Below are 22,667 nucleotides of genomic sequence, written 5' to 3'. Positions count from 1 at the left end.
TTTCTTCTCTCACCTCAACTGGTCGTGGCAGATAGATCCAGTAACCATCACGGTGGCAGACATCCAAGCAAGGGTCTCTAGCATAAAGAGTTGGACAGCACCAGACCCCGACATGGTTCACGACTACTGGCTGAAGAAGCTGACTGCACTCCATGGGTCAATACATGAGCAGGGCACAGAAAGGGATTGGCAAGAATACCAGAGGCGCAAAGCACCAGCTACTGGTAGACAGAACAGTCAGCCGAGACTGCAAGACCAGGCTGACCAACCTGTGCACTGCCTGGATTGATTACAAGAAGGCCTATGACTCAATGCCCCACAGCTGGATCCTGGAATGCCTAGAACTATATGAGATCAACAGGACCCTAAGAGCCTTCATCGGGAACTCAATGGGGATGTGGCGTACAACACTAAAGGCCAACTCCAAGCCCATAGCACAAGTCACCATCAAGTGCGGGATCTACCAAGGAGTGATCAGGTACCCTGCTGGGGTAATAGGCTGGCCAAAGGAGGAGATAGAAGCCACTGACATCAAGACAAGAAAGCTCCTTACCATGCATGGAGGGTTTCACCCCAAGTCCAGCACCCTGAGGCTGTACCCTAAGCGGAAGGAAGGGGGCCGGGGACTGGTGAGTGTCAGCACCACAGTCCAGGATGAGACAACGAACATCCAAGAATACATTCGGAAGATGGCCCCAACTGACCGAGTGCTCAGTGAATACCTCAGACAGCAGAAACCCAAGAAAGAGGAGGGAGATGAGGAACTATCATGGAAGGACAGGCCCCTGCACGGTATGTACCACCGGCAGATAGAGGAGGTGGCTGATATCCAGAAATCCTACCAGTGGCTGAACAAAGCTGGACTGAAAGACAGCACAGAGGCACTAATCATGGCAGCACAAGAACAAGCTCTGAGTACAAGATCCATAGAGGCTGGGGCCTATCACACCAGACAAGACCACAGGCTGTGTAAAGATGCCCCTGAGCCAATCCAGCACATAACAAGATGCAAGATGCTTCTTCAGTAGGCGTGGACCATGTCAGCTCTTCATCTAACTCTTCATACTGGAAGAGTATGAAGAGATATCACAGTGAATATCTGCCACTGTGATAGTTACTGGACCCTGTTCGGGGAGGTCGCTGTGGTCTGCCCTCAGATCCACTAGCCAGTCCTTCTCCCATATGCTCTTCCAGTATTGCTCCGTCTCCAGCCTTGGTGGTGCTGTTCTCTTATTGTTCCTATTCTTCTTATTGTGGTTTATTCTCCTGCCTTCTATCTCTCTGGTGTACCTCCTCAAGCGGCTGGCCAAGGCTGTGAGTGTCTTGGCAGTTTCCAAGGCCTCATGTATGGATAGCTTCCTGTACTTCTTAGGCACCTTCCTCATCGCGCCTTTCTGCAACTCCAATAATTGGCTGACCTCCCTCCGTGCTACCTTGATCTTAGCCTCTAGCCTCTTCTCCATGGAGGGTACTGCTTGTTACTGTCGGTAATCGTGGCTTAATTCATCATTATATATATATATATATATATATATACACATATACATATACATATACATATACATATATACACACACACACACACACACACATATATGTATGTATATGATGAATTAAGCACTTGATAATGCCTTACTGATAACCTAATAATGCTTTATAGTCTGACATTATTATAAAATACTACCAATACAACTAATATTTGCAAATTAATTACATACACAACCAAATAGTAAAACGAAGCAAGTGTTAGACTTGAAAAGAGAAGTTGCTGTTTGTCAGACATAAAGCAGTAACAAAAGACTTTGACTTGTGGTAGTCAGATGAATCAGTGACAACAAATTTAACCCTGACTATGAGTGGTCAGCTGACCAGTAAAAGGTCAGTAAAGTTGTAATTAATTCCAAATGTGCATAACATTTTAAAGAATACATATCACTCAGTATGAATATCACACTATATCTTGTAAACTTTAGGTGCACAGGTATTGTGAAGCTTTAAGACCTACCATAGAACCAAGTCCGCCAGAGCTTATATTATATTTTTACATGCTGTGGAGCCATTTTTTGGAGCATTTCAAGTTGCTATACATCAATACAACCATTATAGCCCAAATTTTAATAATATGTCTGCATTAAGTGCATAGTAATTACATAAATTGCAAAAAAGTGCAATAAACTACAAAAAAATTTAAAATAGTTTGTTTTTTTAACATATATTTCTAGTTAGAGAAATTTAAGAGGCTTATCCCTCAAAACTGTAAATATAAAAAAGTTGCAAACTAGTTTCCCACAAAAGGAAATTTTGAGTGTTTTCATAGTTTTATTTTTGAGATAAACCAATTTTCATATAGTACAGGAAAAACGAAAAAATATATTATAGTGCAAATTTGCAAAATAACAGCATATGCATCAAAATAAACTATTTCCAGCTGTGCAATATGAGTCCTAAGCATCCCAGAAACGACACAGAAAGTCATAAGTCAAACATAACTTTTAAAAACACAAGTATAAGCTCATGAGGCCACGATGGTAAAAAAAAAAAAAAACTACATTTCCGCAAAATGGCGTCACTTCCGGTTTCGGGCAGGTCATGCAGTCATGTGATAGTTCGCGCTGATGGACGTAGGAAGTGTTACAAACAGCTGATCGGATCGGCAAAGCGTGTTTCTGGAATATTATGTTTTTGTTGCTACAAGCGCTTTTTATGCAGTTTTTGCAAAGCTATATGTGGAAGGAAACTGACCGAGGACAAGCTGATGGCATAAGATGTAAGTACAACTCCTCCGGTTTCATATGCAAAAAAAAAAAAAAAAAAAAAATGATTGCGCTAGCTCACGTGGTTGCAGTGCTACCGGGATTTAAAAATAGTTAGCAAAATGGAGCGTGTCCACTCCTACCGGTTCTAAAGGGTTAAGACAAAGGATCTCTAAAAGAATGAGACGTGTAATGAAAGCAGTTACAAAGGAACTCGATGTTGCCTCTTAGCCCAGCACACGACATTTAAGGTCAATAAATACAAAAAGACATGTTATGTTTAAGTTGCAGGCCAAAGTTCTTATTAAAAATAAGAAGTGTGCTTCATCTTAGCAGAATTATAAACATGCAACACGTTCCATAAGAAAACTGGAAATGAACTGAATGTGGCATCACTTTAATGGCTTTTTGAGAGTTGTGTGGAAGCATGACTCAGTGCTGATACCAAACTATATATAAATCAGACATGAACATCCTGAACATGTTGATCAGGTTCGCTGTGATACTCCACATGAGAAATGCTTTTCTAACAACCTTTGTTCAACCAAAGACACTTTCACACTCATTTCTCCTGCACTGAGCCATCACCCATCTGTGTTGGGGTTTTTTTAGCCTTGCACCTTTTGACCTGTGAATACATCACATCCTGCTGCTGTCTTTAACAGTCTAACATGGTAAACTCAACCTTACACAATATATTTAATAACTCCCAGTATGAACGTCACATTTATCCTATCTCACACTGATGTGCCAATTAATCAATGTTTTTGCTGGAAAAACCTTTGAAGTGATGGGAATTACATGATCTACTCATCTTTGATATATAGAGAATAAGAAAACTGTCATTATGGTGGGCAGACACGATTGCTTTCATATGTTTTGCTTTTAAATGGTAAATGTTATTCATGTAAATGTTTCCATATAAAAGTGTAAAATAATGAACAGCATTCTTAAAATACCTTTGCTTCAACTACAGTGTGCTAGGAGTAAGGATGGGTATTGATAGGATTTTTACGATTCCGATTCCATTTTCGATTCTGTTTAACGATTCGATTCTTTATCGATTCTTTTTAAAAAAGGAGAACACTAAGGTCGATTAGCTTAGAACTTTGTTTTATATCTTGTGTGAATGTGTGTGTGAATGGGTGGATGACTGGATATGTAAAGCGCTTTGGGGTCCTTAGGGACTAGTAAAGCGCTATATAAATACAGGCCATTTACCATTTTATATCTTCTCTTTGAACAAGATAGAAATTTAGGAGTAACATGGCCTTACAAACCCAACAGTGAGAGCTTAAGAGATCCAGCCTACGGCTCTTCAATGGGGTGTCACAGGGTCCCTGGGGGGGAAAAAAAAAAAAAAAAGTAAATGTAAAACAATAAAATAAATATTCTTCTGTAGCAATAACAAAGTATAACATAAATTTTTCTGTAGCAATTACACAAGAATATCCAGTAATGAAACCTGCCTACAATTAAACACATTCACTTACCAAAAATCGAGGGCATCTGCTGTGGCAAATGGGTGCAAGCCTTTGACCAAAAACTTAGTCACTGCTCGGTGACATTCGTCTATCCTGGCCTGAAAGGAGACGCTACCGGTAGACTGCAGCGAGAACTGCCAGCATCTGAGCCAGCCAGACTCTGTCTGTCTCTCTCATCATGGTCACCTAAATGCACAGTAATGGCAGGTTTTGTAATAAGGCAGATCGCGCTAATATGCACTGTTAGTTGATTATTTACCTGCCGCATTAACGGGAGAGGACGTGCAAACGTTACCGCTGCTGCTGGGTTGAGATTCACGAGTCCGGAGTGGAATTAAAAACATGACATTCATTTAAGGTTATCGCGTGTTTTGTGAGCAAATGCTTTTGCATATTCGTAGTGTTTCCTCCCTTAAATGAAATATCTACTTAGCAAGTATTGCAAGTTGCCCTGTTGTCATCCGTTCTCGTAACGTATGACCAAACTTTTTTAGCGTTTGAGCCGCCATGTTTCCTGATTTCAAAAAAATAAATATGCAGAAGATCATGTGCAATAATGTATTATTAGCACTTTATTTCTACTTTCTCTGTTTGCACTGGAATTTTAGAAGGACACCATTAAGCTCTTACAACCTGTTTGCAATGCTCTTATTTCTGTGAATATGTTTATTCTCACCAAACTTTCTTTGTTAAATCCAAACCTGTTAATCATAATTCTGCATACATTTTATTAACATAGTTGATTCTTGTGCTGCTGTCTGTGTTTACCTGTTAGATGAATCTCTGCTGATGTCTGATTACCCAGATCATTAGTGGCCACACAGTAATAAACTCCTCCATCTGTTACATTGAAGCTGTAAATCTCTCCTTCAAATACTTTCACAGCTCCATCTCTGCTCTTATTGAACCAGGTGAAGCTGCTGACTGGAGGTTTGGCTCTGCTGGAGCAGGTCAGGTTCACCCAGCTGCCTGCTGACACCAAACCTGATGGACGCTGAGGTGTCTTTAGGAGCATCTGGAGAAAAAGATTAACACATATCCCCATTATTCATTATAAATAGCTGACTTCCTATAAATGATGATATGTTGACAGGATACAACAACAAACTCTGATTGTCTTACATGAAACACTGAGAGTCTCTTCTGTCTCTGCTGTCTTGGTGTCTTTTCCTTGGTTCACAGGATATCTGGCAGAGCAGCTGATCTTCGTTCCATCATGCGTGTCTGACAGAGTGATGGTCTGCTGGATTTTAGTTGTAAAGCTTCCATCTGTGTTTTGCTCTATTTTGTTGTGAGAGTCTTGTTGGAGATTCCAGGTGAGTTGAGGAGGGGAGTGTGGACAGGGAGTGAGAGCTGAGCAGGTTATAGTGACAGACTCCTTCTCCTTCAGATCACCTGGGATTGTAATATTGGGCCTCCAAGGAGAATCTGTGGTTTCGAAGATGTTGCAAATACATACAAATAAATACAGTATATAATGCACTATATCTGTCAAATGTAGAATCATTTAGTCTTTTATTTAAACTCTGCACTTAACACACACTAATCCAGTATACGGCAATGTACTGCACACTACACTTGTTATTACGAACCACTCTGTTGTCACATGTTTGCTGTTGCAGCGCTTCGGTATTAATTTTGAAATATTTTATATAATCATTTGTAATTTACTTGGAATGAATTTCATTAAGATTTTTTTTTTTTTTTACTTTATTTTGATTTCAGATTACCTCATTAAGATATTTGTCTAACAATCACACAGTAGACTCGTCCACATGTTTATGCTTTTTAGCATTTACTTTATTTGCACACATGGGTGCTGTACACAGTTGGCTGCAGCTCTACAGCTGCCAGCCACACACATCACCAAAATCCACTCTCAGGACCCAACCGCCACAATTTGTTTTGTTATCTTTTCATATATAACAAATAACAAGTTTAATAATAAATATTTATGGACCTAAAAAGAGTGAGGCCTGTCAGCAGTAAACGTGTGAATGGAATGGAGAAGGGAATGGGAGAAGTTGGGGAATATCTAAGCACACTTTAAAAAAATCTGTAAAATGATCTTCATGCCTTCAGGTCAAACCGCAGTGAACATAGACAGTTCTATCAAACCTCAGTAGAGCTGGAAACAGAAAAGCCCATTTCTGCGAACTTATTTAACATGAAGTGAGACAGAGATTAAAACAGACTTTAACTGACCAAACCTGTTTTTGAAAATAGTGAAAACTGCATCCATTCATTTACTTACTGTCACGGCGAGTGAGAGGAGCCGTGTGGAGGAAATGAAGGAGGATCCAAACGCAGGCAGTAGTGGAGAAGTGAAGGTGGTTTATTGAACACGAAATAAATATGGACAAACAGCAAATGGAGCACGAACTAAACTAGACTGGAAACAACTAAACTACAGAGCACAAACCTGGACAAGAATGAGAACGAGCAGAGGAGATGGACAGCAGGGAGAACACACGGGTGAGACATGGTTGATACACAGACAGACCAGCAACTACAATGACGGAGGACACGACTTAAATACACACAGAGAAACACGGGAATTACACACAGGTGGTGGACACAGCTGGGAACAATCAGTAAGATGAGACAGAGGTAAAACTGAACACACTCACATGAGACGCAGACCTTCACAATAAAACATCACACACAGGCTCGACATCGAGAGACAGACAGGAAATGACATATGAAACTAAACCCACATCTTAAACCCAGATAAACAGAAACATGGAACTCTAATAATAGACATCATAATCATCACCATAACACGACAAGAGAACAAGAACACAATCCCTGATGCAAACTTAAATCAAAACACAATAAACTCAAAATACTGGGTCCAACGGACCCAGAACCGTGACACTTACATTTTACAGCCTGACTTTTTTGGAAAGACTTTTATGTAGCACATGAATAATCTGTAAGGACAATCACTGATCCTACATCGCTATTTTTAGCTCTAAGAGATATTGTATGCAAAGAACAGAGAGCAACTATTTGAATGTGGGTTATTGTCATTTTGTTATTAAACATTAAAACTTAATCATTCACCTCTGACTGTTATTTGAAGAGGATCACATTCTGCTGTTGCCTTGAATGGTTCTATGCTGTCCTCGCCCTGAGTCTCTTAGTTTCACCAGCTAGACAGCGAGATAACGATGCTCCAATAACCAGACTTATTTTCCTTTTTGCGCTGATTTATTGAAGAATGGCCTCTGACCATTGCCTTCTCTTTGACCATCGTAAAACTGAAAGTACAAAATACTGTATTAGCTAACTAACATGTAAACTAGCTTGTTACACTCTTACTGCAAGCTAACAAGATAAAACTTTCAAATGTACAAATTATTGTGCCATTTTTACACAAAACAAAAGATAATAGTTATTTTATCGACATTCATACTTACAGACATATCTTGTCCAAGGCAACAACATTTTAAGGTCCGTATCAGCTTAGAACGATAACATTACGGTATCACTTTCCGCCATCTTTTATTTCTTCTTCACGTTCTCATTTTTTCCTTTCCCAAAGTAACCGAACCCATATTACAAAGCAGCCACTAGAGGGAGCTCTAGGGCAGCTTACAACTATAATATCCGATTTAAGTTATAAAAGGCAGAACAGGGCCCTGTTTCAGGAAGCCGGTTTAGTGGAAAAACTGAGTAAGTATACCCTGAGTTAACGAAAACTCTGGGTTTTCGGTTTCACAAAGCGAGTTCAGCTGAAGCCTGAGTGAGTCACTATGACGACACACGCCGTGAAGCTAACCTGCCCCCTAGCAGGTTTACTACAACTAACCCTGACTGTCTCCGCCCCTTTGTCGGAAACCTGACAGTAGGAAGTGTCAGACATGGCGTGTCCCTTCCTTGAAGAGCCAGTAGATCGTGAAGCCCAAATTCTCCGCAGAGCTCTCCGCCGGGAGAGAGTGATCAGAGCGCGTTTGGACATTTTATCATTTCCTGATGATTTTCTGTGCGAACGTTACCGTTTCTCAGCACAATCTATAATTTATTTGGATAACATCCTCAGGCCATATATTACGCATGTGACACATTGCAGACATGCTCTCAGTTCTGTACATATTATTTGTATTGCACTTCGGTTTTTTGCAAACGGGAGCTTTCTGTATAATATTGGTGACGCTGAGCACGTTTCCAAGGCTACCGTCTGTCGAGCAGTCAGGAATGTTACAGTTGCACTGAAACGTCTCCTGTACACGTTTGTGGTGTTCCCCGGTCATAGACCCACAAGATTCATCAAAGAGGGATGCCACAAAATTGCAGGTATCAGGATGACCAAAACTTAATTTATGATGTGGTGATACTTGAATTACTACTTAAATTCTACATTTATTTTCAGGGTTCCCAGGCGTGATTGGCTGTATAGATGGCACTCACATTCCAATCATTGCTCCTTCAGTAAATGAAGGAGACTATGTGAACAGGAAGTCTTTCCACAGCATTAATGTACAGGTACATAGTTCCCTGTAGCATTTCAAACTAACAAATTATTTCATCATAGTAATGGATGCTAATTTGTGTTCTCTGCACTGTGAAGATCATATGTGATGCTGCCAACATTATCACAAATGTGGAAGCCAAGTGGCCAGGCTCTGTCCATGACTCACAAATATTCCATGAATGTACACTGAGCACAAAATTTGGACATGGTGAGTTGAAAATACTTTAAAATATATAAAGACCAATTGCTTCAGGGACATTTGAACTGAAGTGTATCCTTCTGTCTTAGGAGAGTTCACTGGCTACTTGCTTGGTGATAGGGGGTATCCATGTTTACCCTATTTGCTTACCCCTTACTCTGACCCTGAACCGGGCCCACAGCAGCGATATAATCTGGCTAATTGCAGGACAAGAGCCAGAGTTGAAATGACTATCGGAATGCTTAAGGCCCGGTTCCAGTGCCTGCAAAGACTCAGGGTCACCCCAGAAAGGGCATGTGACATTATTGTGGCATGTGTGATTCTTCACAACATTGTTCAGTTCAGTTCAGTTCATTTTTATTTCAAACATTTCAAACATGTGCCTTCACAATCATTACAAAATATCATTCCATTATTTGTTTGAAAAGGAGTAGGCTGAAGTATTTACTTATTTGTCCCTACCCCCTCAAGTTTTACCTCTCATTCATTTAATTTTTTTTTTGTCTTAAATTAAACAAACAACATATGAAACATATAAACATATGAAGTAAAACAAAACATAACATACATAAATCAAAAACAAGAAATTAGCAAGCCCCACCACAGTATAGTTTCTTTCATATGAAAAATACAGAATGTGTATATTTGCAGATACACAAGTTATGGAAAAACAACAAACCAAAACAAAACAAAAAAACAAAAAAAGAACCAAAAAAGAACCGCAACACCATTACCAGCAACATTACCATCCTGGGTTAACCCCGTTTTCTTCATTCTTATACTTATTTAAAATTAGGTTTTTATATTTTACTTTAAACTGTTTTATGTTTTGACTGTCTTTTATTTCTTCTGTTAGACTGTTCCATAATTTAACTCCTGAAATTGAGATTGACATAGTTCTTAAAGTTGTTCTAGCACTTTGTATTTTTAAATTCCATTTCCCTCTTAAGTTATACCCACCTTCTCTTTCTATGAACAATTTACAGATTTCTTTGGGAAGCAATTTATTTCTGACTTTATACATTATTTGCGCTGTTTTAAGCTTCACCAAGTCTTGGAATTTAATAGCTTGCATTTTGACAAAGAGTGCATTTGTATGGTCCCTGTACCCTACATTATTTATTAATCTAATGGCCCTTTTCTGTATTATAGTTATTGTTTGTGTGTTACTTTTGTATGTGTTTCCCCAGACCTCTACACAGTAGCTCATATATGGCAGTAGTAAAGCACAGTATAAAATGTGCAGTGCTTTCTGATCCAACATATGCTTTGCTTTTCCCAGGACGGCAATGCCCCGTGCCAATTTCCCCCGAACATAAGTAATGTGTGGCTTCCAACAGAGCTTGTGGTCAATGATCACCCCAAGAAATTTTATTTCATTTACTCTTTCTAAATATACATTGTCAACACATATTTCTACTTCGATGTTTTTCTTTTGGTTTCCAAACAACATAAATTTGGTTTTATCGAGATTCAATGATAATTTATTTATATCAAACCACTTCTTTAATATCGTTAATTCCTGTGTGATCATTTCCAAAACCTGTGGCAATTCCCCACCTGCACACAGTATATTTGTGTCATCTGCAAATATTACAAACTTTAAAATCTCCGATACTCTGCAGATATCATTTAAGTACATAATAAACATTTTTGGACCCAGTACTGAACCTTGAGGTACTCCACAAGCTATATCCATCAAATTAGATTTATATTCATTTATTTGTACATATTGTTGCCTATTCCCTACATAGCTTTTTAACCATTCCAAAACCACTCCCCTAAACCCGTACTTTTCCAGTTTTTTTAATAGAATTTCATGATTAACAGTATCAAACGCCTTCTTTAGATCTAAGAAAACTCCGAGCGCATACCTCTTATTATCCATACATTCCGTTATCTTTTCCATTAGATCTATCAGTGCCAAAGCTGTTGATCTGTTGTTTCTGAACCCATACTGACTATCTGTCATTAATTCATATTTTTCCACAAAACTGTCAAATCTTTTTATGAAGAGTTTTTCCAGTATCTTAGAGAACTGGGAGAGTATTGACACTGGTCTATAGTTTGTAAAATGATGTCTTTCACCGGTTTTGTAAATGGGAATAACTTTAGCAACTTTCATTTTTTGTGGAAAAACTCCTTTTTGAAACGACAAGTTGAATATATATTTTAATGGTTTTACGATACCATCAATAACTGTCTTTACCGTTACCATATCAATATCATTCCAGTCTGTACTGGTTTTGTTCTTAAGTCCTCTAACCATGTCCTAAATCTCTTTCTCTTCCACTGCTCTTAAAAACATTGAGCTACTATTCCTTTCAATATTTTCACCAGTGTCCCTTTCTATTCCATCAACCTTTATTTCTTCTGCCAGTTTTGGCCCTATGTTTACGAAGAATTCATTAAAGCCATTTACTATCTCCTCCATGTTATTAATACTTCTTGTCCCTTCTATATTGACAGAATTGCCACAATTAGAGGAGAACACTGTCCTTCTGAACCAAACAGCAGTGATCCAAACCATGAACATCCTGACCCTCCCACGGACATACAAGATGGAAGCGCAGTCAGAGACACCATATGTCACAATCATTTCTTTTGACCCATCACCTCAACATGTTGAAAGAAGAATAAACAGATTTTTTGTTCAACTGGCTTTATTGGTCGCCTGTGTTTCCTGTACACAAAGTATTAAAAGATGTAAACCTCATAAAGTGTCTCTGTTGCTTCCTCCTCTGTAACAGCTGTCAATGTTTCTTCATTATTTTCCTGTAGTAAAGAAATAAACAACATTGCTGTTCTACTGTAAACTCATATAATCTGTGGAGTATTACTCACAACTGCATGTTGGTCTGGCTCAACAGGAGGCTGCACCAGATGCAGTACACCATCACCATCAACTGATAGAATATGAGGTTTATACAGGTCACTTATAACTTACAAGGGACCAAATGGCAATTAACAAACATACCAATCACCTTACACTTCATTGTCATTATGCTCTCAAAGACAACCAAGACTGAGGGAAGGCAAAATCAGTAGGAAAATAACTTCACTACAAAATAATCCATTATGGTAAAGAGTTTATCAAATGAATGAGTAGCACTGCAAAGGTGACTGTGAAGAAAGGATGTATGCACATCATGTATTATTTTGAATTTACCCCCTATGTAGGCACTTGTGTCTTGCGGGGTTATTGACTCAGAGGATGTCCCCGCAGAGATGCCTTCGGCCACAGGGCGCCCACTGTTTTGGCTGAGGGCCAACTGCTCAGCCTCTGTGAGTGGTGGTGGTGGTGGAGGACCCCCACCTGTTTTTCGGGCCTCCGCTTTTTTTCTGTTGGCTATAACGGGCCACATTTGAGCATACAGAGTAAGCAAATATGTACTTGTAATGTGCTCAGATAATTTCAATAAGTGCTTACAGAAAGAAAATTAATGTAGCCTCTAACTGCAATTGATTTACATAGGACAAACAGACCAAGCACTATGGCTCATAATACAATTACACCTTACCTGTTTGGACTATATTTTTATATTTCATTTTTACTTGCTGCCAGGAACGTTTGGGGCCTGTTGGGTTGCACCTGCGCTCACATCACGTCACAAAATAAAATGTATAAAATAACAAATAAAATAACATGTGATAAAATAACGTGTTAAATGGGTGGAAATCCCTAGATCAATGTTTATATTAACACTCACGCATTGACTCTGTCGGCTATGTTTTGCCATGCATGCTCACTTTCTTTTGCAGCTGTCGCTGTGTTACTTTTTTCCGCGGAATTTGCATGTTATCGGCATATGCTGCCATCAGAATTTCGGCCTCAAGCGCTGTAAAATACATTGACCGCGCCTTCTTTCCCTCCGTCTCCATGGTGACTCGCTTAATCTGTGCTCCACTGATCAGGGCTTTATGTATCCTCGTCCGCGCGCTTCACTTGGGGTTAAAGCAACTCCGCGTTGACTGAACTACTTGTTATCAGCCTTTCTGAAACCGAATATTCCGAGTTGGACAGTTCGGGGTTACTCAACCCTGCGTATCGTTTTTCACTCTGAGTTTTCTAAACCGGCTTCCTGAAACAGGGCCCTGGGCCCTATTTCAGGAAGCCGGAGCATGCATGGCAAAACATAGCCGACAGAGTCAATGTGTGAGTGTTAATTCAAACATTGATCTAGGGATTTCCACCCATTTAACGCGTTATTTTATTTTATTTTATTTTGTATTTCATACATTTTATTTCGTGATGTGATGTGAGCGCAGGTGCAACCCAACAGGCCCCAAACGTTCCTGGCAGCAAGTAAAAATGAAATATAAAAATATAGTCCAAACAGGTAAGGTGTAATTGTATCATGAGCCATAGTGCTTGGTCTGTTTGTCCGATGTAAATCGATTGCAGTTAGAGGCTACATTAATTTTCTTTCTGTAAGCACTTATTGAAATTATCTGAGCACATTACAAGTACATATTTGCTTACTCTGTATGCTCAAATGTGACCCGTTATAGCCAACAGAAAAAAAAGGCCCGAAAAACAGGTGGGGGTCCTCCACCACCACCACTCACAGAGGCTGAGCAGTTGGCTTCCACATTTGTGATAATGTAGGCAGCATCACATATGATCTTCACAGTGCAGAGAACACAAATTAGCATCCATTACTATAATGAAATAATTTGTTAGTTTGAAATGCTACAGGGAACTATGTACCTGTACATTAATGCTGTGGAAAGACTTCCTGTTCACATAGTCTCCTTCATTTACTGAAGGAGCAATGATTGGAATGTGAGTGCCATCTATACAGCCAATCACGCCTGGGAACCGTGAATATAAATGTAAGATTTAAGTAGTAGTTCAAGTATCACCACATCATGAATTAAGTTTTGTTCATCCCGATACCTGCAATTTTGTGGAATCCCTCTTTGATAAATCTTGTGGGTCTATGACCGGGGAACACCACAAACGAGTACAGGAGACGTTTCAGTGCAACTGTAACATTCCTGACTGCCCGACAGACGGTAGCCTTGGAAACGTGCTCAGCGTCACCAATATTATACAGAAAGCTCCCGTTTGCAAAAAACCGAAGTGCAATACAAATAATATGTACAGAACTGAGAGGATGTCCGCGATGTGTCACATGAGCAATATTAGGCCTGAGGATGTTATTCAAATAAATTATAGATTGTGCTGAAAAACGGTAACGTTCACACAGGAAATCATCAGGAAATGATAAAATGTCCAAACGCGCGCTAATCCCTCTCTCCCGGCGGAGAGCTCTGCGGAGAATTTGGGCTTCAACATCTACTGGCTCTTCAAGGAAGGAGCACGCCATGTCTGACACTTCCTACAGTCAGGTTTCCGACAAAGAGGCGGAGAAGGTCAGGGTTAGTTGAAGTAAACCTGCTAGGGGGCAGGTTAGCTTCACGGAGTGTGTCGTCATAGTAACTCACTCAGAATTAATCTAAACTCGCTTTGTGAAACCGAAAACCCAGAGTTTTCGTTAACTCAGGGTATACTTACTCAGAGTTTGCACTAAACCGGCTTCCTGAAATAGGGCCCAGGTTCACTCTCTACTCTGAAGAAGTATGTGTCTGTGTATGTGGTGGTTAAATTAGAAAACAGAGTGGTGCAGTCTCTCTGACTCAGGTTCCCAGTAATACTCATTGGATAGATGCCAACTGCTCCACTAGTGTTGAAGATCACATTGTGTGGATAAATGCCTAATCTATTTTTAATCCACACTCCAAAGATTTTTCTTATGCTGATAAATTTCTGTCCTTCTTTGCGTCTGAAGCTACATGGGATTTGCAAACAAGATCCACTCAGTGCTTCCAGAGTCTTTGGTGCAGTTATGGAGAGTGTTGCTTTAACAGTACAACCAGCCAACGCACCTGTAAATACAACATAATGATTAATCCAATCACACAACTGCACATTTTTAAACAAATCGTGCAGTTATGGAGAGTGATGCTTCTTTTAGTCTACCAAAGCAGCTTAAATACAGTGTCATACACAAAACAAAAGATAATAGTTATTTTATCGACATTCATACTTACAGACATATCTTGTCCAAGGCAACAACATTTTAAGGTCCGTATCAGCTTAGAACGATAACATTACGGTATCACTTTCCGCCATCTTTTATTTCTTCTTCACGTTCTCATTTTTTCCTTTCCCAAAGTAACCGAACCCATATTACAAAGCAGCCACTAGAGGGAGCTCTAGGGCAGCTTACAACTATAATATCCGATTTATAGGCAGAACACTCCCCGCCTGGTACAATATAATTGTGCCACTAGAACAAACTTTTCTAATAAACATTTTGAACAGTTTAGGGCTATTTCAAACACTTATTTATCACTTGATAAAAGCAAAACCATATCAGTGATGGGTCTCAAAAACACTTTTTCATTTCCATCTTTCACAGTCTTTACTTCTGCTTTTCGAACCTTATTGTCCTTGCTCTCAAATGTTCTTACAACTTTTCCCATGGACCAGTCATTTCTGTGTGCGAGAGCATCTTTCAATAACACAACATCACCAACTTTTATGTTTGTTTTATCATCAGTCCATTTTCTCCTTTGCTGTAGTGTTGAAAGATATTCACTTTTCCACTGTTTCCAAAAAGAGTCTGCCAAACACTGTACTTGCTTCCATTGCTTTGAGTAGAGGTCTGGCGGTCCAAAGCTTCCTGTTGGTGCAGATAATGCATTGACCTTTTGTGTAAGGAGCATTGCTGGAGTGAGAAGGTTTGGTTTGTCTGGATCTGTTGAGACTGGTACAAGTGGTCTTGCATTCATTATTGCCATTACTTCTGCCATGAATGTACTTAACACTTCATGCGTTAGTTGGACATGTACGGCTTTCAACAGAATACCATCTAGGCTGCGCCTTGCTACTCCAATAAGTCTCTCCCACGAGCCACCCATGTGTGACGAGTGTGGGGGATTAAACAGCCATGTGCATCCTTTCTCTTGCAGGTATGAGTTTAGTTCTGTGTCCTTGTGATCAATTTGCAACTCATTGCATGCTCCAACAAAATTTGTACCTCTATCAGATCTGAGTATTTGAGCAGGTCCACGGATGCAGAAAAATCTCCTTAGCGCATTGATGAAGCTGGATGTTGACATTGTTTCAATGAGCTCAATGTGCACAGCTCTCGTGGACATGCAGGTGAAAAGCACAGCCCAGCGTTTACTGTCTGCACTCCCTCCTCTGGTGCGACGTGTGGTGACCTTCCAGGGTCCAAAGACATCCAGTCCTACACTAGTGAACGGTGGCATTGGTGTCAGCCTGTCCACAGGTAAATCTGCCATCTTTTGGGTCTGAAGTCGTCCTCGAAGCTTTCGACAGAGAACACACTTGTAAATAACAGAAGAGACGAGCCGTTTACTGCCAATAATCCAAAATCCAGCACCTCTGAGCGTTCCTTCTGTTAGGTGACGCCCCTGATGCGCTACCTTCTCATGATAGTATCTAATAAGAAGGATGGCTATATGATGAGAATTTGGGATAATGAGTGGATGTTTCTCATCTTTTGTTAGGTTAGCAGGTGCCAATCGACCTCCTAGTCTGAGGAGCCCATCTTCATCAATAACTGGATTTAACCTTTGAAGACAGCTTTGTTTTGGAAGTGGCAGATTTTCTTTTATGCATCTGTACTCTTCTTTGAACGTTTCACTTTGTACTGTGTGAATGATGAACTTTGCTGCTTTAGACACTTCATCTGTGGTGTTAGTTTCACTGAAACACTTCCAGCCTTTACCTTCTGTGTTTGTTTTCTTGAATGATGCTGCCACACGCTTTAGTGATGCAATAGTGCGACACAATCTCATCCAATGAGAGAATCTTTCAAAACGGCATGGCTCTAGCTGTGTTACTGAGGCTTTGGTAACAAAACTTGTTATATCAGGTCTGATCTCTGCATCTGTGTCAGGATCGATCAGTGTGAAACCATCACAGTGAGACTTCTCTATGTCGTGTTGTGTCAAAAAGGAAGGACCACTAAACCAGTTTGTAGAAGCCAATGCAGAAGCTGCAATTGGTCTAGTGGCTGTGTCTGCTGGATTGTCACTAGTGGCTATGTAAAACCACTGTGCTGGATGTGTAGTCTTTCTGATTCTAATCACTCGGTTAGCCACGTAAGTGTAGAACCTCTTTGTGTTGTTGTGTATGTAACCAAGAACAATTTTACTGTCTGTGAAAAATCTGACAGTGTCTGCTTCAATGTCAATCTCATCTCTAATGAGTTCGTACATCTCTACAGCTAACACTGCTGCACATAACTCCATTCTAGGAACAGTGTGGGCGGGTCTTGGGGCTACTTTGGACTTGCCCATGATGAAACCTGTGTGCCACTGACCTTCACCATCAATAGCTCTCAGATATGCCACTGCTCCTATGGCCATGGTGGAGGCATCTGAAAATATGCACAGTTCTTTTTTCACAGCAATGGCCTGGGAGAACGGGAAGTAGCACCTCGGTATCTGTAGCCGCTCAAGATCCTTCAATGAGCTTCTCCATCTGCTCCATTCATCTTCTCTTTCTGCAGGAAGTGATTCATCCCAGTCCTTTTGCTCTGAGGTCAATTCACGGAGAAGAGCTTTTCCCTGCATTGTGATGGGTGACACGAAACCCAGCGGGTCATACAGACTGTTAACAGTGGCCAAGACACCTCTCCTGGTGAACGGCTTTTGTTCAGTGGTGACGTGAAAGGTAAAACAGTCCTTTTTAAGATTCCACAGTACCCCCAAGCTCCTTTGCAGGGGTATGTCGTCCAACTCTAAATCCAAGTCTTTTAGATCCTTGGCTCTCTCAGCAGCAGGAAACGCTTCCACTACTTTGTGGTCATTAGAGGCTATTTTATGTAGCCTTAAGTTTGACTGTGCCAGCATCTTTTGAGTGCTTGTGAGTGTCTCAACAGCTTCTTCCACTGTTGCTGTGGATGCGAGACCATCATCAACGTAAAAATGTCTCATTACAAACTGCTTTGCATCATGTCCGTGCTCTTCTTCTCCCTCGACTGCAGCACGCCTCATACAATAAATAGCCACAGCTGGGGAAGGGCTATTCCCAAAAACATGAACCCTCATTCTATAGTCACAAATACCTTGGTCGGGATCATTATCTTTATACCAAAGGAATCTCAGATAATCCCTATGATCCTCTCTCACTTCAAAACAATAAAACATTTGTTGCACATCAGCTGAAAATGCTACAGGCTCTTTCCTAAAACGCATAAGGACACCCAGCAGTGTGTTATTTAGGTCGGGTCCACTTAATAAGACTTTGTTAAGGGACTGTCCTTCAAATTCTGCACTTGAGTCAAAGACTACTCTCAGCTGATTAGGTTTTTGTGGGTGGTACACACCGAAGGATGGCAAGTACCAGTGTTCTTTGTTTGAGTCCAAAGGTGGAGCGACTTCTGCATGGTCATTGTCCAGCATGTTTTGAATGAATTCGATATATTGTCTTTTCATTTCAGGGTTTCGGTCCAGTGTCTTTCTGAGAGATTGGAGGCGCTTGAATGCTTGCTCTCTGTTACTCGGAAGCTCTGGTCTTGGAGAGCGGAATGGCAAAGGCGCCACCCAGCTGTTACATTCATTTTGATACACCTCCTTCTCCATGATGTCAATGAAGTCTTTGTCCTCTACTGACAGTGCTGGTTTGTCATCATCTTTTGTCCTGTCAAAAACAGTTTCTCCCAGTTGATTGGTGTTTGTGTTTCCCCTGTCCTTTTTGGGGTTAGGTGTGGTGTTTAACTGGTGTTTGATTTGAAACGTGTTAGGACATGGGCAGAGGTAAGAAGCACGGCCATTCTGAAGAATATGTGTTTTGAGAACACTCACACTAGGGGGCTTATGCGTCTTCCCCATGCAGGCTTCTCCAACTATAACCCAGCCTAAATCCAAACGCTGTGCATAAGGTGTATTGTGTGGCCCATTGATTCTCTCTCTGACTTTGTGTACCTGTATAATGTCTCTTCCCAAAAGCAACAGAATAGGTACTTGTTCTTCTACAGGAGGTACTTTTTCAGCTATCTTCTGTAAGTGTGAGAACTTCATGGCCACTTGTGGAGAGGGAATCTCTCTCCTGTCGTCTGGAATCATGTCACATTCAATCAGGTTTGGGAGTGGGAGCTTTACTTTACTATCCATTGACTCAATCATGAAGTTTACTGCTGTTCTGCCGACATTATCTGACAGTCCTGAGCATGTTCTGAGCTTGTAAGTCTCTGAGCGTGTCTTAATATTAAAGAGCTCAAAAAACTGCGACTTAGCTAGTGACTTGTTACTTTGTTCATCAAGCACTGCATACATCTTTCTAGCCTGTTCTTTTTCACCTTCTGGATAGACTAACACAGGACTTATTTTTGAGCATGAATGTGGGCTATCTTCATCACCACAGACTTCTGTGCATTTGGAAACAACTGAGGCATTTGCACTATCCTGTGTCTCCCCGCCATCATCTTTATCAGCTCCAGAGCTCTCAGCTGGAGCAGGGGGTGGACCTGGATGTAGCACTGCTAAATGCCTGTCGCTACCACAGTCCATGCATTTTATTTGAGCCCTGCAGTCCCTTGCTAAATGTTGAGTAGAGCCACAGCATTTAAAACAGATTCTGTTCTCTTTTAAAAATGACTTGCGCTCATCTATGGGCTTTGCTCTAAAACTCTTGCACCTTTTAAGAGGGTGAGGCTTCTTATGTATTGGGCATACCTTGTCAGGGCTTTCTATAGGCTTGCTGTAACTATTTTGAGGTGAACTAGTGTCTGTAGGAATGTCCGTTTTGTGTACACTAATCACTTGCCTGTGAAGCCTCTGAAGCTTTTCTCCTTCTTGAAGCTCGTGTCGGCAGGAGGTGTGATGACAAAGCTTGGGTCGTTTCTTATTTTGGCTTGTTGTCTTACAAACTTTGAAAAGACACTGAAAGGGGGGAAAACAACTTTATGTTCTTCTTTGTACTTTGCTCCTGTTGCAATCCATTTTTCCTGCAGTCCATATGGTAACTTTTCCACAATGGGGTTGACTCCGCGAGCTGTGTCCAAATATGAGAGGCCTGGTAGATATCCTCCATCTTTTGCACATTCTATTTCCTGCAGAACGTCACCCAGCTCTCTTAACTTTGTGTTGTCTCTGTTGTTTAGTTTGGGAAACTATTCAATCTTTTTTAACAGTGCATTTTCTACCACTTCTGGAGATCCATAACATTCCTCGAGTCTTTGCCACACAAGGTTGAGAGCTGCAGCTGGATTAAAGACATGGACTGATCGGATTCTTTTGGCCTGGTGACCAGACTCAACTCCAAGCCATTTGACCATTAAATCTAGCTCCTCTTGAGCTGTAACGTGCAAGTCTTTAATAGCACTTTGAAATGATGCCTTCCACGCCCAGTAGTTTTCTGGGTGGTCATCAAACTGCAAAAGTCCAGTACTTAACATTTCCCTCCGTGTCAGGTACCTTGTAATATCCTGGACACCCTGTGTCTCTGTTGATGTTTGAAGAGTGTTGTACGGATAAGGTTTGGGGGAATCCAGTCTCTCTCTCTGTTGTGTTTGGAGTTCCACTTTAACATTAGCCTTTTGAGCACTGTGTGAGCCGTCATTGTCTATATCTGCATTCATAGCCATTTCGCATTGTTCACGTGCAGCTTTGTGACAGGCAAGTGGATCTACTTTTAATTTGAATCCTTCAAGGCAAATATCTGAGTGTTTTTGTACATACTCTGCTGTGCGTTGTTTTGGACTGGCGGGTGGTCCCACCAATGGATAGCGCAGTTCACTTTTTGAGAGTCCCTCCTCCTCTTCTTCATAAACTGCAACCTCTGCTTCTGCAACTGCAACAGCCTTTTGACAGCTCAAAACATGTAAATTAGCCTCAAGTTCAGTTTTTTGTTTCATTATAGCTGCTTCTCTTTCTGAATACGCCAGCTGTGCACGTGCAGCCTCTGCTTTTGCTCGTGCTTTAAGTGCTGCAGAACTTGTGGATGAACGCTTGGATGTATGCGAGCGTCTAGACTCCGCCTGTGTGTCTGCGTTGCTTGCATTATCCTTGTTCTCCATATCCTCTGCGTTGTGCACTTGTTTTGTTTCTCTTTGGTCTGGTGTTTCTTCCTCTTCTGGAAGATCCAGTTGATATTGCTTTCCTGACCGTAGACTCATAACTGATGTGCTGAAAATAGCTCCTCGTGGTTGTGCCCGCTGCGCTAATGTCTTTTTACTATGCTGTCCTCGCCCTGAGTCTCTTAGTTTCACCAGCTAGACAGCGAGATAACGATGCTCCAATAACCAGACTTATTTTCCTTTTTGCGCTGATTTATTGAAGAATGGCCTCTGACCATTGCCTTCTCTTTGACCATCGTAAAACTGAAAGTACAAAATACTGTATTAGCTAACTAACATGTAAACTAGCTTGTTACACTCTTACTGCAAGCTAACAAGATAAAACTTTCAAATGTACAAATTATTGTGCCATTTTTACACAAAACAAAAGATAATAGTTATTTTATCGACATTCATACTTACAGACATATCTTGTCCAAGGCAACAACATTTTAAGGTCCGTATCAGCTTAGAACGATAACATTACGGTATCACTTTCCGCCATCTTTTATTTCTTCTTCACGTTCTCATTTTTTCCTTTCCCAAAGTAACCGAACCCATATTACAAAGCAGCCACTAGAGGGAGCTCTAGGGCAGCTTACAACTATAATATCCGATTTAAGTTATAAAAGGCAGAACAGGTTCACTCTCTACTCTGAAGAAGTATGTGTCTGTGTATGTGGTGGTTAAATTAGAAAACAGAGTGGTGCAGTCTCTCTGACTCAGGTTCCCAGTAATACTCATTGGATAGATGCCAACTGCTCCACTAGTGTTGAAGATCACATTGTGTGGATAAATGCCTAATCTATTTTTAATCCACACTCCAAAGGTTTTTCTTATGCTGATAAATTTCTGTCCTTCTTTGCGTCTGAAGCTACATGGGATTTGCAAACAAGATCCACTCAGTGCTTCCAGAGTCTTTGGTGCAGTTATGGAGAGTGTTGCTTTAACAGTACAACCAGCCAACGCACCTGTAAATACAACATAATGATTAATCCAATCACACAACTGCACATTTTTAAACAAATCGTGCAGTTATGGAGAGTGATGCTTCTTTTAGTCTACCAAAGCAGCTTAAATACAGTGTCATTATTAGCTGTTGATTCTATCTTCACTGACCTTTAAGATTTTCTTTGTTAAAGTTCAGAACACAAAATGACTCCATGTCTGTGAATGACTGAACAAACAGCTCACCTGGAACACAGGGGACAATCAGCAACATGTCGACTGTCACCATTTTCACACACAGGAACTTGTTGAAACCCTGATTTACAAACACACATCACATATTTAATAATTTGTATTATGGATTTTGAAGAGATTTTTCATTATTCTTTAAAACATATTCATAATCCAGACTCTGTGCAGTAGAAGCTGTCGTTTTTTCATAAGGAACCATTGTTAACAGCATTTGCCGCATGAAATATAAAAACAGTAATAATACAACAGGGTCACTGTCAGTGCACTAAAATAAGAATCACAAAATAAAAGCTTTAGTTTCATTAAATAAAAGTGTAACCCTGGTAAGATTTACAGCAATCAGAAGTACAGGGTTCTTTGAATGCATCGTAGTTCTTGGCTGATAGCTTAATTTCCGGGCTTGCCCTGAAGGCATCATCTGCAGCTCGGTGCGCGTGAAGGTGTGGTGTAGGA

The 22,667-nt window shown here is 40.6% G+C and overlaps 1 long non-coding RNA gene and 1 pseudogene across 2 annotated transcripts in view; both read right to left on the bottom strand.

The window, feature by feature from the left end:
- Nucleotides 1-4,259: 4,259 nt before the first annotated feature.
- LOC308385841 overlaps nt 4,260-22,667 on the bottom strand; it is a 122,908-nt gene continuing 104,500 nt past the window's right edge. The window contains exon 3 of the long non-coding RNA XR_013969656.1: nt 4,260-4,423. This is a non-coding gene — a long non-coding RNA (uncharacterized lncRNA). The remainder of the gene's footprint in view (nt 4,424-22,667) is intronic.
- LOC308385290 (myelin-associated glycoprotein-like) lies at nt 4,968-22,236 on the bottom strand (annotated as a pseudogene). The gene is made up of 5 exons: nt 22,209-22,236; nt 21,662-21,985; nt 7,304-7,354; nt 5,360-5,665; nt 4,968-5,252 (listed from the first exon to the last, which is right to left on the bottom strand). The product of its transcript is annotated as a myelin-associated glycoprotein-like (transcript).

This window comes from Rhamphochromis sp. 'chilingali' (genome assembly GCF_963969265.1).
Source record: "Rhamphochromis sp. 'chilingali' genome assembly, chromosome: 18".
Lineage (NCBI taxonomy): Eukaryota > Metazoa > Chordata > Actinopteri > Cichliformes > Cichlidae > Rhamphochromis > Rhamphochromis sp. 'chilingali'.
Note: the sequence above shows the minus strand (reverse complement) of the source record. Positions and strands in the feature narration are given on the sequence as shown.